We start from the raw sequence: 13,128 nt of genomic DNA, 5'->3' as shown, positions 1-13,128 counted from the left end.
GGACAATTCCTGGACGCCGTGATGTGAAACAGATGATGACCCGTCAGTGTCATCATTGTTGATTTTCAATTCGTATGAGTCTTACACTGAGCATCAATAGATTTATACAAGCATTACCACTGTGATTCTGTTTAACAGCAAAAAAATATTTATTGGTCTGCGTTTAGTCTTTAGTTCGTCTTTTCACAAAGCCATTTTGAATTTCCAAATGTCTTTGTGGCGTTTTTTGTTTGTTCAGAGATTAATGCAAAGCTAGATATGCATAGATGTGAAAGATAGACAGAATGATACTTAAAGAATTATTATTGTATCCAAGTTGAGCCGTTAAATCCGTATGGATTATACAACACACAACCATATGTGACTCAAGGAAGAGGAGAGAGGCTTCAGATCTCTAGATCAGGAGCCCTTTATCAACATTGCAGCATCCCCTCCTCACCGTTCTTCCCTTGAAGAGTAAATTATTATATAATAAATGGTAATGCTAAATCCTTAGAGGATCGGAAAGTTACTGTTCATTCTGACTCTCTCTCTCACTCCCCCTCCTTCCCTGTCTCTCTCTTTTTCTCTCTCTCATATACATATGTCGTGCCGAATAGCTAAAACGTGCGATTTTTGCGTAAATAGCAACGCTCTTCTTGCCGAATAAGGCAAGCGAAAATTTGTGTATGCAATAATTTCGCAAAAATCATTCTGAACCTAACGAAAAAAATGTATTTCATTGTGTATATTTATTATTAAAGTGTTGTAAAATTATCTAAAATATATTTAGCTGGATTATGCTAAATTAAATTTCGCTCGTTATAATAAGGTTAGGTAAATTTTCCAAGGTTCTTTTGGTACAAAATTATTAATTTTTACATTAACATAATTTAAAAATATATATCTTTAAACGTATAAGAGAAAATTTTTGGAAAGGACTTAATTTTAAACGAGTTTTTGCTAAGTGACCAGTTTTACGTATTCGGCACGACATATATACATATATAATATATATATGAATAAACCAAAGGTCACTATTAATGCTGCCTCTTTCTGGGGAACGGGAGGTCACTGTTGATGCTGACTCTCTCTGACAGTGTACAGCACTGGTTTTTCTGTTTACAGACCAATGGCTACTCAGTTAAGAAGTGAATGTCAGTTTTACTATAAACAATAACCTATTTACTTAGTGGTAAATATCACCTGTGTTTCACACCCATTCACTCCCCACAACAACTAAATGTGACAGTCCCAATCAGTTGGGATTTTCACCTGTTTCGCTTGGAATGAACTCTTGCAACGGTAATAAATTTTTATTAGTTACGATACTCACAGCCACAGTGCTACTGAATAAGTATTCGCTTGGGTGGACTTTACTGTTGTAACACTTTCCATCTCGGAAGGAAAAATAAGGAAATGCTTTACACACAAGGATTTTAAATTTCTTTATCTCCACAAATCAAGAAAGTAATTTGCTTCTTGGGAGAAACTTGAAAATTTCTCCTGACTCGGGTTTTACTCATATGATGACTTGGTCTAAGGAACGTTTGATCATTTGATAGTTTTATGTTGGCTTAATGGTCCTCCAAACAAACCAAATAAATATGACAGAATAAGAAGTGGTATTTAAACCTCTTCACACACACAAAAAAAAAAAAAATATAGAGGAACACTTTGCTTCCTAGCATTATTTTTTTCTCGTGTCAGCACTTTTAACATCTGAAAATTAACACAAAAGAACTGAAACAACTCATCTTCTCTTGGCTGAGGCAGTAGCGTTGAGTCTATTCGGCCACAGTACAGCAGATGTGATAAAGATATCAGAGTATTGTCCGAGGATTTATTGCTCGCATAATGTCAAGTTTCAGCATTGTGGTTTACGAGGTGTAATATTTGGCTGCAGAAATCATCCATCTGTCATGAGTAGAACCACAACACAGTTTGTATAATACATTAATGTCTTGTTATAACAAGAGGTAGTAACTCCACATTCTCGCCCGCTCATGCAAGCAACCTCGTGTTCTCGCTATTTGTACTCGCTCTCTGTATCTGCGAGGCCGAGTCAAACCTCTGAACTTTTTCTAGTTCTTTGAAATGCTTGATCAGGTGAGGGTTCCATGGTGGTGCTGCATACTCGTGGCCTTGTTCTCACCTTTTTTTCCATTCTCTTCATTAGTTTTATATTATCAGCAAACAGGGATACGGCAAACTCTATCCCCTCCGGCATGTCGTTCACGTAAACAGGGAACAGTACTGATCCCTGTTCCGAACCTTGTTGAACCCCTGCTCATTCAGATGCTTCTTTCCGGGCAATGACTCTTTGTTTTCTTCCTGTTAGAAATTCCTTGATCCACTGTAGAATTTTCCCTGTTATTCCTGCCTGCTCCTTCAAGTCTCTTGTGCATTTCTGTGTTCAAAAATATGCGGTCCGCCCATCCCCCCCCTCTCTCTCTCTCTCTCTATCTCTCTCTCTCTCTCTCTCTTTTACACAGGGTTTGACAAGGTTAGGTTAAGGATCCCTAGCTTTATTGACAAGCTATTTACAGGTTAAGGATTCCTAGCTTTATTGGCAAGCTAAGAGCTATTACTTAAATCAGCTCATTTGAAAGCATTTTTATTGTTATGAGACATACAAGTAGGGAACAGGATGAAGTTGGAGCCATCTGTGGGCCAGCATTTTCATTTGATCAACTGACTTTATCTCGTTGACGTCATTATGCTATACGAATGTGTTCCATACTCGAGTCATCCTGGGTATATATGATCTCAGATGGAGTGATGTTCTGGAGAAGGGTACAGCCAGAGTGAAGTTGCTGCTTTCTGCCCGTCTTGTGGCACAAAAGCTTGTTTCACGCTGTCCTTGAAGTGGATCCAAGTGTGGTACTTTGACAATATTGACCTTGTACATGACAGTAAGGCCACCCATATCCCTCCTGTGTTGAAGGCTCTTCTGGTGCACTCTGTACCTTTCTATTTTTCAGAACCTATGGAGAGAATTGTCTGTTACCATTGCCTTCAGAATACCTATCTCACTCAGTAATTTCTTATTTTTTCTCCTCTTGTGTGTATTGTGTTCTGTACTTCCTGGTGAACTTCCTTTCTTTGAATCTCTGGTAATGTCCCATTTTCCTTAGTGAATACTGTCATGATTAATTTATTTCGCTTCTCCCACATTTGCTGTATTTTCTATTTTCTAGTTACGAAAAGTCTCATGGAAATTAAAATAAATTGAGTAACACGCCGATTCTTTCACATATAAATCTCAGATTCACTTTAACGTAAAGTATTGCTTAAGTTGTAAAGAAAATTCCTGTGCATAGTTTCGGCATCTTCAGAATGTTTTATTATTATTATTATTATTATTATTATTATTATTATTATTATTATTATTATTATTATTATTATTATTATTATTAATCCGTTCTTAAATTTAGCGTTACTATAAGGACTGGTTAACAGTATTTAATAATTATAAAATCAATAACGAAACCAAATTGAATAATGTTACGGTTTCATAATGCAGCCTCATTTCAGTGAAGACCCTGACAAGGAAAGAGATAACACCTCCACTGTTCTGCTCAGAAGAGAAAAAAAAAAGTTGCTTCGCCCTAGATATGTCTCAAGCATTTTAATCCCGTGGCTCTCTCAATTTAACTCTTTCTGGCAGGCAGCAGCTAGAAATCCATTATTTTAAGCGAGTGATAACCTTTTTACCGTCGGTTCTGAGTGCCTGTTTAGTATGTTAAATAGGGTACAAACGCAGAGGGCATTCTTATAATGCTTTCAGGACAGCAGTATTGATCATACTGTGCTGTTCCTTCTCGTAATCTCTAAGGTAGATAGATGTTCCTAATCCCCAGCAGTTGACTTAAGTAACGTACTCAAATAACACTTCTTAATACCTGCCTTTACCCTGTCTGACGCCATTAAACATGATGGGGAAGATAAGCGGGGATGAGTGTGAGTGTTCGCTTCTGGAAAACTACTCTCTCATTTTTTTGTTTAAGAATTAAGGGTTATGGAGGATTAAGGATGAGAATCCCATCAAGTATTTTGCTCACAAAAGTTCTTATCATACCTCAGCATATTTGTGATTTCCTTTTCGAAGTTATATAAGCATAGATGCAGTTGCGCTATATTTCTCTCTCTCTCTTTGTCTCTGTCTATCTCTCTCTCCTTCTACCTCCTCCTCCTCCTCTTCCTCCTCCTCTCTAAATATCTGTGTGTCTCATTAAAACTCATCAGAAACGATCAGTAAAAAGTAAGTGAATACATACAAGGGTGCTGGAGTTGATATAATATATCCTTGAATTACTAAAATGAGGTGTCCATTAAACAGACCAGAAGGGAGTCTAACACTAGGACTAAGAAGCGCAAAATTCCAGTTAGATGTAGATAGGAAAACTCTGCTTTTATAAACACATTGTTAAGAAGAATCACCAAACTTCCTGAGATATTTCAACATTTGTTTACTATCCACGAGGGAAAATTAACAGTCAGGTATTAGGATCATTTTGAGATATAAAGGCTTCAACAATGAGCAGGTGTGTGGAAGCGTTTTAGATCCTGTTACATCTAACGGACAATCAAATACACTCGCTTGTGCAGTCTCAGAGTGTGGTGAAATCGGTGAAAGGAAAAAAAATAAATATTTTCAGGAAGTCCGAGTTGAATGTGAAAGCGTGTAAAAAAATTATGTAAGACCAACAATAAGAGAAAGTCACTTACTGAGGACTAGGTAAATTGTAAGCTTTATTTGTTGTGTACCCTCACTGTTACCAGTGAAAAAAAATATATCTGGTATATCGTTTCCTTTGACACACAAAATTAAATATCGAATGAATAGAATACTTTAATCACAAATATGGATTCGATGCTAGCACGGAGTGAGGAGGAATCTTCAAGTATGTTTCTGCTCGTGTTCAGTTCGAGCGATGTCGATTGATATCTTTTTCACTTGGTGCACTTCTGTTGACTTCGAAGAAATAAGTAACATTCTGGCCCGTGCCACATGAAATAAGTAACATTATGGCCCGTGCCACTGGAATTAAGTATCATTTTGGCCCGTGCCACATGAAATAAGTAATATTCTGCCCCGTGCCACATGAAATAAGTAACATTCTGGCCCTTGCCACATGAAATAAGTAACATTCTGGCCCTTGCCACATGAAATAAGTAAAATTCTGGCCCGTGCCACATGAAATAAGAAACACACTGGCCAGTGCCACATATTTATAACCAGAAAAGATTTTTGAACTAAAAATGAATCTTGATGTTGTTGCTGCAGCATTTAACTAATGATTGTCTCATCAGTTTTTAACAGTAGCTTTCTAAACTTCCCCCATGCAAATAAGAACATGTGCAATTAATATTATCCCATAATTTTCTTCACATATTGTAGTTTGTACACAGGATGTAATTTCATTCACATACATTCTGTATGCATTGTATATTATTTCATTACATTTTGTTTAATGCTTTTCTTGTAACAATTAATATTTTACATTTTTTGCTTTATTCTTTTTTATAATGGCGTATTTAATAGCATATTTAATAAACAGAACATATATAAACAAATATGTTTCACAACTCTAGAATCTTAGTATGTTATTTTTTAACAAGAGAAAAGAGGTAGCATTAGAAGTGTTTTAACTTTATCGTTGGTATTACTGTGGAATGTTATGCTGACTTTAGCACTGTCATGGTATCACTGCAGCCTGGTGTGCGTTTCCTAATGTAATTTGTCCTGATTTCAGCGTAGGTATGGTATCACTGCAGCGTGTTCTCCTAACTTTAGCGCAGTTGCTGTTCCACTACTCGATCATGTTTTACAGGCTTAGGAGTTTGTTTGTTATGACTGCAACATTTTGCCCTAACTTTAGCGATAGTAAGGGATGAATTCAGCAAGGTTTCCTGCAACAAGGTGCCCTGACATTCACCCTGATGGTATCATTGCAGCATGCTACCCCTGACGCTAATAGAAACAACAATACATCTTCATAAGAACTAATTACTTGTCACAACATTGCTTTCCGTCTCCTCCTCAGGCTGAATTTGCCGTCTTTACGACTACTAATTGAGATGAGGAACAATAAAAAACACTAAAATTGGTCAGAGACAACGTAGTCGGATATCAAGACTCGTGGTGGCATTCAGAACATTCCTTAAGATGATTAGGTGTTTTATATGCAGGCTGTAGTATGACGTAAGCTGACGCGCACCTGCAGTTATATTTTTATTTCTTGTATATTGGATTTTTTATTTTAATTTATTAGATATTATTTATCGTAAGAACATAGATACGTAATTGTTAGATGATCAAGATAACACAGGATATATATATATATATATATATATATATATATATATATATATATATATATATATATATATATATATATATATATATATATATATATAATGTCGTGCCGAATAGGCAGAACTTGCGATCTTGGCTTAAATAGCAACGCTCATCTTGCCATATAGGAGAAGCGAAAATTTGTGTATGCAATAATTTCGCCATAATCATTCTGAACCTAACGAAAAAAAATATATTTCACTGTGTTTGTTTAATATTAAATTATTGTTAAAAAATCTAAAATATATTTAGTTGGGTTAGGCTAAAATAAATTGTTCTTGTTATAATAAGGTTAGGTAAGTTTTCTAAGATTCTTTTGGTGCAAAATTAAAAATTTTTACATTAACATTAATGAAAAAAATATATCTTTAAACGTATAAGAGAAAATTTTAGAAATGACTTAATTTTAAATGAGTTCTTGCTAATTGACCAGTTTTACATATTCGGCACGACATTATATATATATATATATATATATATATATATGTATATATATATATATATATATATATATATATATATATATATATATATATATATATATATATATATATAGGTGTAAATTGTGGGACCCATAGCCTCGGAGAAGTGGATAAAAAGGCTTCAAGGAAGAATATTTGGATTTCTTCCTGAAGCCGTTTGAATATTCCACTTCCCCTACCACCCCATCTTTTGATATATATTTTTTTTACAAATAGGAATATTTTATTACATAATATGGTACAGAAGATTTAAGAGATACATTGTTGATATAAAGGTGGCATATAAGGTACATGTTGTTACGTGTGTATCACCGATTATAAGGCGAAAATTTCATCCAGCTCCTCAGAGCTGGGGCGTGTGCCCAAAATACAGCAGGCATTACCCCTTTGAATAGCCGCACTGAGCCGCTGGAACAGAAAACTAGCTGCCCTGAGATCCCTAGTTACCCTGATGAGTCTTTTTCCCAGCTCCTTAAGGAATTTAGATGCACTCTTTCCCCATGAGCCAAGGGTCTCTGAGCCTATGGGAACAAACATATAATGATGGGCAAGTTCTTCATATTTTCTAGACTTTTGGGACTCCCTGAAGCCGGTAGCTGCCCCTCCTTCCTCCCTGGTGTATTGGAGATAGGTATCAGCCAAGGTAGATGCACATGTATAGTCCCACACCACCTGCTTCCCATCTGTCCAGGCTTGAAGGGTGATACCATCTGGACGCTTCTGGCTGCCATCAGATCTGCATAGTTGGGGTGGCTCTCTTACTGCTGGGCATCCTGCTGTTGTGAGGCTCCTCTTGATAATGTTATTAACCTCCTCATGTCTTGCAATCTTCCCCTCGGATTTACGGCACTCAAGACCATGGTACCCGAATCGGTCTGCTGCTTCACTGCCACAAATACACCTGTGTTCGGCGAGAATAGGGGCGGCAAGTCGAAGGGCAGCACCGATGCGGATGGTCTGTGGGTCGAGGCGTGTGCCAAGGCTGGAGTTGGGAACAGCCAACAAAGTCCCCAGCATGAGGGGCTCTCACTGCCAGGAGGAGGGCTCTATCCTTCCCTGACACACTCTGAAGCATTGTTGAGGCTATATTTTCCACTATTGGACCATCCCAGTGCGATTGTTTGTAGTTGTTGGGGGGAGCAGGCCTGGCTTCAGAGCCCGTTAGATTATCCCATATCATTGCTCCGTCAATGAATTTTTGGTGGTCCTGGACTCCAATCTTGTCCCTAAGATGTTCAGGGAGAATCGCTGCTACAAGCTCTCTGGATGCAATACACGAGGACAGAAAAGCAGGTAACGCAATCTGTGATGACTTGCGGACACCAATGCCTCCTAGTCTGACTGGAAGTGTAGCTTGGTTCCACTGCCCGTCTTCTAGAGTAAGGTTAAGTACTTTCGTAAAAATCTGCCTCAGAATGCTGTCATATTCGTGCAGTATAGGGTTATCATATAAAGGTGCACACCTTAGGAAATATGTCAACCTGGGCAGACTTAAGCACTTTGTGAGAAGGTACAGGGCATCGTGGGTGTCCAGATTGCCTATTCGTTGTTCCATTCTCCTTAACTCTTCCAATTTCTTCCTGAGAATTGTGTCAATGGCATTGCTTCCCAGAGGTGCTCCTAGCAAGACACTATTTGTGGGGGCAATGACTGCTGCTCCTGGTAGTTTTGATCTCACTGCATTTATCACTTGTTGACTGACTGAGATGATTTCACATTTGGATGGATTCAGGACGAGACCCATTTCCTATCCCCGTGTGATATATATATATATATATATATATATATATATATATATATATATATATATATATATATATATATCCTATCAAGGCTGGGTGGCCCGGTGAAAAAAAGCTAGAGAGGAAGTTGAATAATAGCTCTAGGCCTTTCGTGTTACAATCAACACACTACGAGCATATAAGAATAATGATTGCAACACGAAAGGCCTAGAGCTATTGTTCAACTTCCCTGTTGCTGTTTTGCATCTTGTATCGCTTGTTCGTGATTCTTGCATATATATATATATATATATATATATATATATATATATATATATATATATATATATATCCTATCAAGGCTGGGTGGCCCGGTGAAAAAAAACTAGAGAGGAAGTTGAATAATAGCTCTAGGCCTTTCGTGTTACAATCAACACACTACGAGCATATAAGAATAATGATTGCAACACGAAAGGCCTAGAGCTATTGTTCAACTTCCCTGTTGCTGTTTTGCATCTTGTATCGCTTGTTCGTGATTCTTGCATATATATATATATATATATATATATATATATATATATATATATATATATATATATATATATATATATATATATATATATATATGTTGTACCGAATAGGTAAAACTGGTCAGTTAGCAAGAACTCATTTAAAATTAAGTCCTTTCTAAAGTTTTCTCATATACGTTTAAATATATATTTTTTACATTTATGTTAACGTAAAAATTAATAATTTTGTGCCAAAAGAACCTTAGAAAACTTACCTAACCTTATTATAACAAGCGCAATTTAATTTAGCCTAATTCAACTAAAAATATTTTAGATAAGTTTAAAATAATTTAATAATAAACAAACACAATGAAATATATATTTTTTTCGTTAGGTTCAGAATGATTTTTTGATAAATTAATGCATACACAAATTTTCGCTTGCCTTATTCGGCAAGAAGAGCGTTGCTATTTAAGCCAAAACGTACATGTATATCCAATTCCTTCCCTTAATGCTCATGCAGATTTGGCTAAGAAATTACTAACACTAGTTTTCACAGGGACTTCATCCAGATAATTATGAAACTATGCAAATCGGATACTAGGAATAATCACGTTTACAGCCTCGAACCTCCCGACACTAATACCAGTTGTTCACCAGCTATATCTAGCAATCTTGGGCTTGAGATTTATATTCTTGTATACTCTTATTTTTTAATGTTGTTGATGCTCCTTTCTCCTCTGTTCTTCCTCCTTTTCGTCCTGTGACTCTTTCTCCTTCTACAATTCTTCCTCCTACTTATCGTTTCCTTCATTTTCTTCTGCGTCCTCATTCTGCTACATTCTTTTCTGCGTCCACTTTTCTGCTGAATTCTTAATTGCATCCTTCTTCCATATTTTTCTTCTCTCCCGTATGTTCCTTTCTTTGCACATCCTTTTCTTTTGAGTCTTAGCTTATGTTTTTTCCCCTCCTTTTCTAATTCTTTGAGTCCTCATCATCTCTCGTTTTATTCTGATTTCTTCCGTCTTTTCACATTATTATTATCGCTTTTCGACTCCTGGATGTTTTGCTGCAAACTTTACAAACATGAACATTACGCAGATGTTCAAAGAGCACACACACTGGTCTTACTGTACAAAGTGTGCACGTTAAACTGTTCTGACCAGTGCTCAGTGTATAGTCAAAGCTTATGCGTTTAAATGATCAGAGCTGTGCTCCTTCTGTGGCTAGTCAGAATTTGTAAGCTTAACTGCTCTGACCAGTGTTCAAGCAGAAGCTACTAGCACTACCCTGTACAGAAGCTGTACGCTTCAGTGATTCGACCAGCGCTTATGCCTCAAGTAGGAAAAGCTTGTATGCTTAACTTCTTAATGCTCAAGCAGCAGAGAGTAGCCCTACACTGTGTAAAGCTTGTACATTTAACCATTCTGGTTGGTGCTCAAACAACAGATGGCAGCAATGCACTGAACCAAGCTTATACATTTGTCTGTTTTAGTCAGTGCTCAAGCAGCAATTAGCAGCGCTACACTGTGCAATGCTTGTACATTTAACTGTTTTTGCCAGTGTTCAAGCAGCAACTAGCAGTCCTTCACTGGACAAAGCGTTGACGTCGATAATTACACCACTTTAACAACAATTGTTCCTGTCAGCATTTAGTTGGGTCGTGAAAACTATCTATTTTCTTTTACTCATTCTTCTTTAATATTCAAGACTCTCCTCAGGTGTTTAAGTTCCACTTGAAAAATTTATTTATTTCGCACATGTCAAGGAGAAAAAGTCAATCCTATTAATTTTTGTTTTGAAGGCAAATTCACAGTATTCTATGTTCACTGAAATTTTTTATTAACCTTAAAATTTTAGGTGGAAGAATTATTTCCAGCATCTTGGAGAGAGGAAAAGAACATATCCGATTATATTTTTCCTTGGTTAAAGGATGCGGGTAATGCCCTGCTAAGTACTGATGGCCATCGCGTGTCAGACGTGTGACTGGCATGTGGTAGCTGATATCAGACAGCCCAAGCATCAGCCCAAGGTTAGGCACGAGGGTAGTCAGCTGGTACTTAAAACAGCTGATGGTGGCAGACAGCGGGCAAAGCCTTGTATCCTACACGATTTGCGAGAATGGATGGGTCGTGTTGATAGTGGTAAACAGCGTGAAACCCTTGTATCTTAGTCTAGTTGCGGAAATGGGTGGGTCGTGTTGATGGTTCCTTGATGCTAGTGAGGCGCTCTTGATATAGGGAACTGGATCTGTGCTCCAGTTCCATGAATTAAACCTGAATACCTTACACATATCTCCCCACCACCATAGGCGCAGTGTAATCCAACGGGTTTAACGCTTTCCCCTTGATTATAATAATAGTAACAGCGTGGAAACCCTTGTATCTTACACTAGTTGGGAGAATGAGTGGGATTTGTTGATAGTGGTAAAGAGCGCGGAACCCCCCTCGTATTTTAAATAAGAGGAATATTATTCCGTCAAGTTTGATGAATATGACACATGTGCAACAGTTGGGTATTATTAATGAGAGATATACCAGCTCATGTGAACCACCACGTATACAACTGCTGCATCACTCCATTTCTTCTGGCTTCACTGTAAAAGGTTCCATTCTCGTGTTTCTGTATTAGATTGATAAAGCTCCTGGTGAACGAAATTTCTCTCAGTAAAGATACCCAGGTGTTGCACCTGTCTTGTTTGTTACCTTGGTATGTTACAGGAGCTACGAGAGAAGCTGGATCTTGCTGTCTAGCATGACCTCTTAGAATGGAGCATTCATAATGTCTTGTAAAAAAAATTAGGTTTTTATTCTCTAGCACAAATTCTGCATATTACGACGACGACGACTGCTACTACTACTACTACTACTATACGTGCTATAGTAGCATACATTATATATATATATAATATATTATATATATATATATATATATATATATATATATATATATATATACACGCAAGCATGTGTAGTAGTAGTTGTAAATGTAATATATTTATTTTATGTATGTATGTATATCAATTGAGAGGGAGAGAGAGATAGAGAGATAGAGGGGAGGGGCAGAATGGAGAGAAGAAAAACGAAGGGGTAATATGAAAAGGATGGTGGGTTGGGGGCATCTAAAATAAAATTCTCCTGAACCCAAATAATTTTAACACGAGGGCACCTGGCGAGAGGTCCGTATTTACAATGTGTTCAGAGTCGTATATTACCCAGTAAGTAGTAATTAGAAGGACTCACTGCATATGAAAACCTTCTAAGATCAAAGTAACGAGACAGATTTTAATGCACTGTAAATTAATTTAATATAATTCTATACATTTAACTGGCATGAATCTTCCCAAAGATATCGGACCTACACAAGCGTTGTGCCGAGGCGGAATAAAAGCAATAGTTAATTGAGTGTTTTTGCTGATGTAAACTCTGCGATATGCGTCTCAGGCATCAGTTTAGGGTTTAACTACTTGGTGCGAGAGACATGGAAGAGGCGAGAGAAGTTTTGGAGAAGGTAAGAATGGTGGATGTAGCAGTGGAATAAGGGAAAAATGTGGCGGAACTAATGGAGACTGGAAGGTAATCAGGCTTGATACATGAAAAGGAAAGGTAACTCCAGTCATTGATGCTTTTGCTCAGCTTGATATCAAGGCAACCAATCCCCTCCCTGCCCCCTAGTAGAACATAGAGCTGCGTGAACAGCACGAAAAAAAAATGACGAGAATGGCGGGAGTGAGGGGAAAAAAATGTAATGGATGAGAGGGAATAAAAGCGGAAAAGCAGAATAGGATTGATGGTTGAAAGATGTAAAAGAGATGGAGCGATTTGGATGTGAATGAGTTGGTGCTGGTTGAGTGGATGCACATGTGTAGTCCCACACTGTATTCGTATTATTCAGAATAAATCAGAATACAGTGGCTAGAACAGTTGACAAATAACTTTCACGTTGGAGAGGACAAGATGCTGCGTCGACTATGGTTACTTCTCAAAAGTGTGGGTTATGTGGGAATCCTTGTCTTCCATCCAGCAAAATGTGGAGTCTATTTCACGTCTGTGGCTGTCATCGAGTCTTCATAGTTG

The sequence above is a fragment of the Cherax quadricarinatus genome, chromosome 53 (assembly GCF_038502225.1).
Source record: "Cherax quadricarinatus isolate ZL_2023a chromosome 53, ASM3850222v1, whole genome shotgun sequence".
In the NCBI taxonomy this organism is placed as follows: Eukaryota; Metazoa; Arthropoda; class Malacostraca; order Decapoda; family Parastacidae; genus Cherax; species Cherax quadricarinatus.
The sequence above is the reverse complement of the archived record's forward strand: the minus strand, read 5'-3'. Positions refer to the sequence as shown.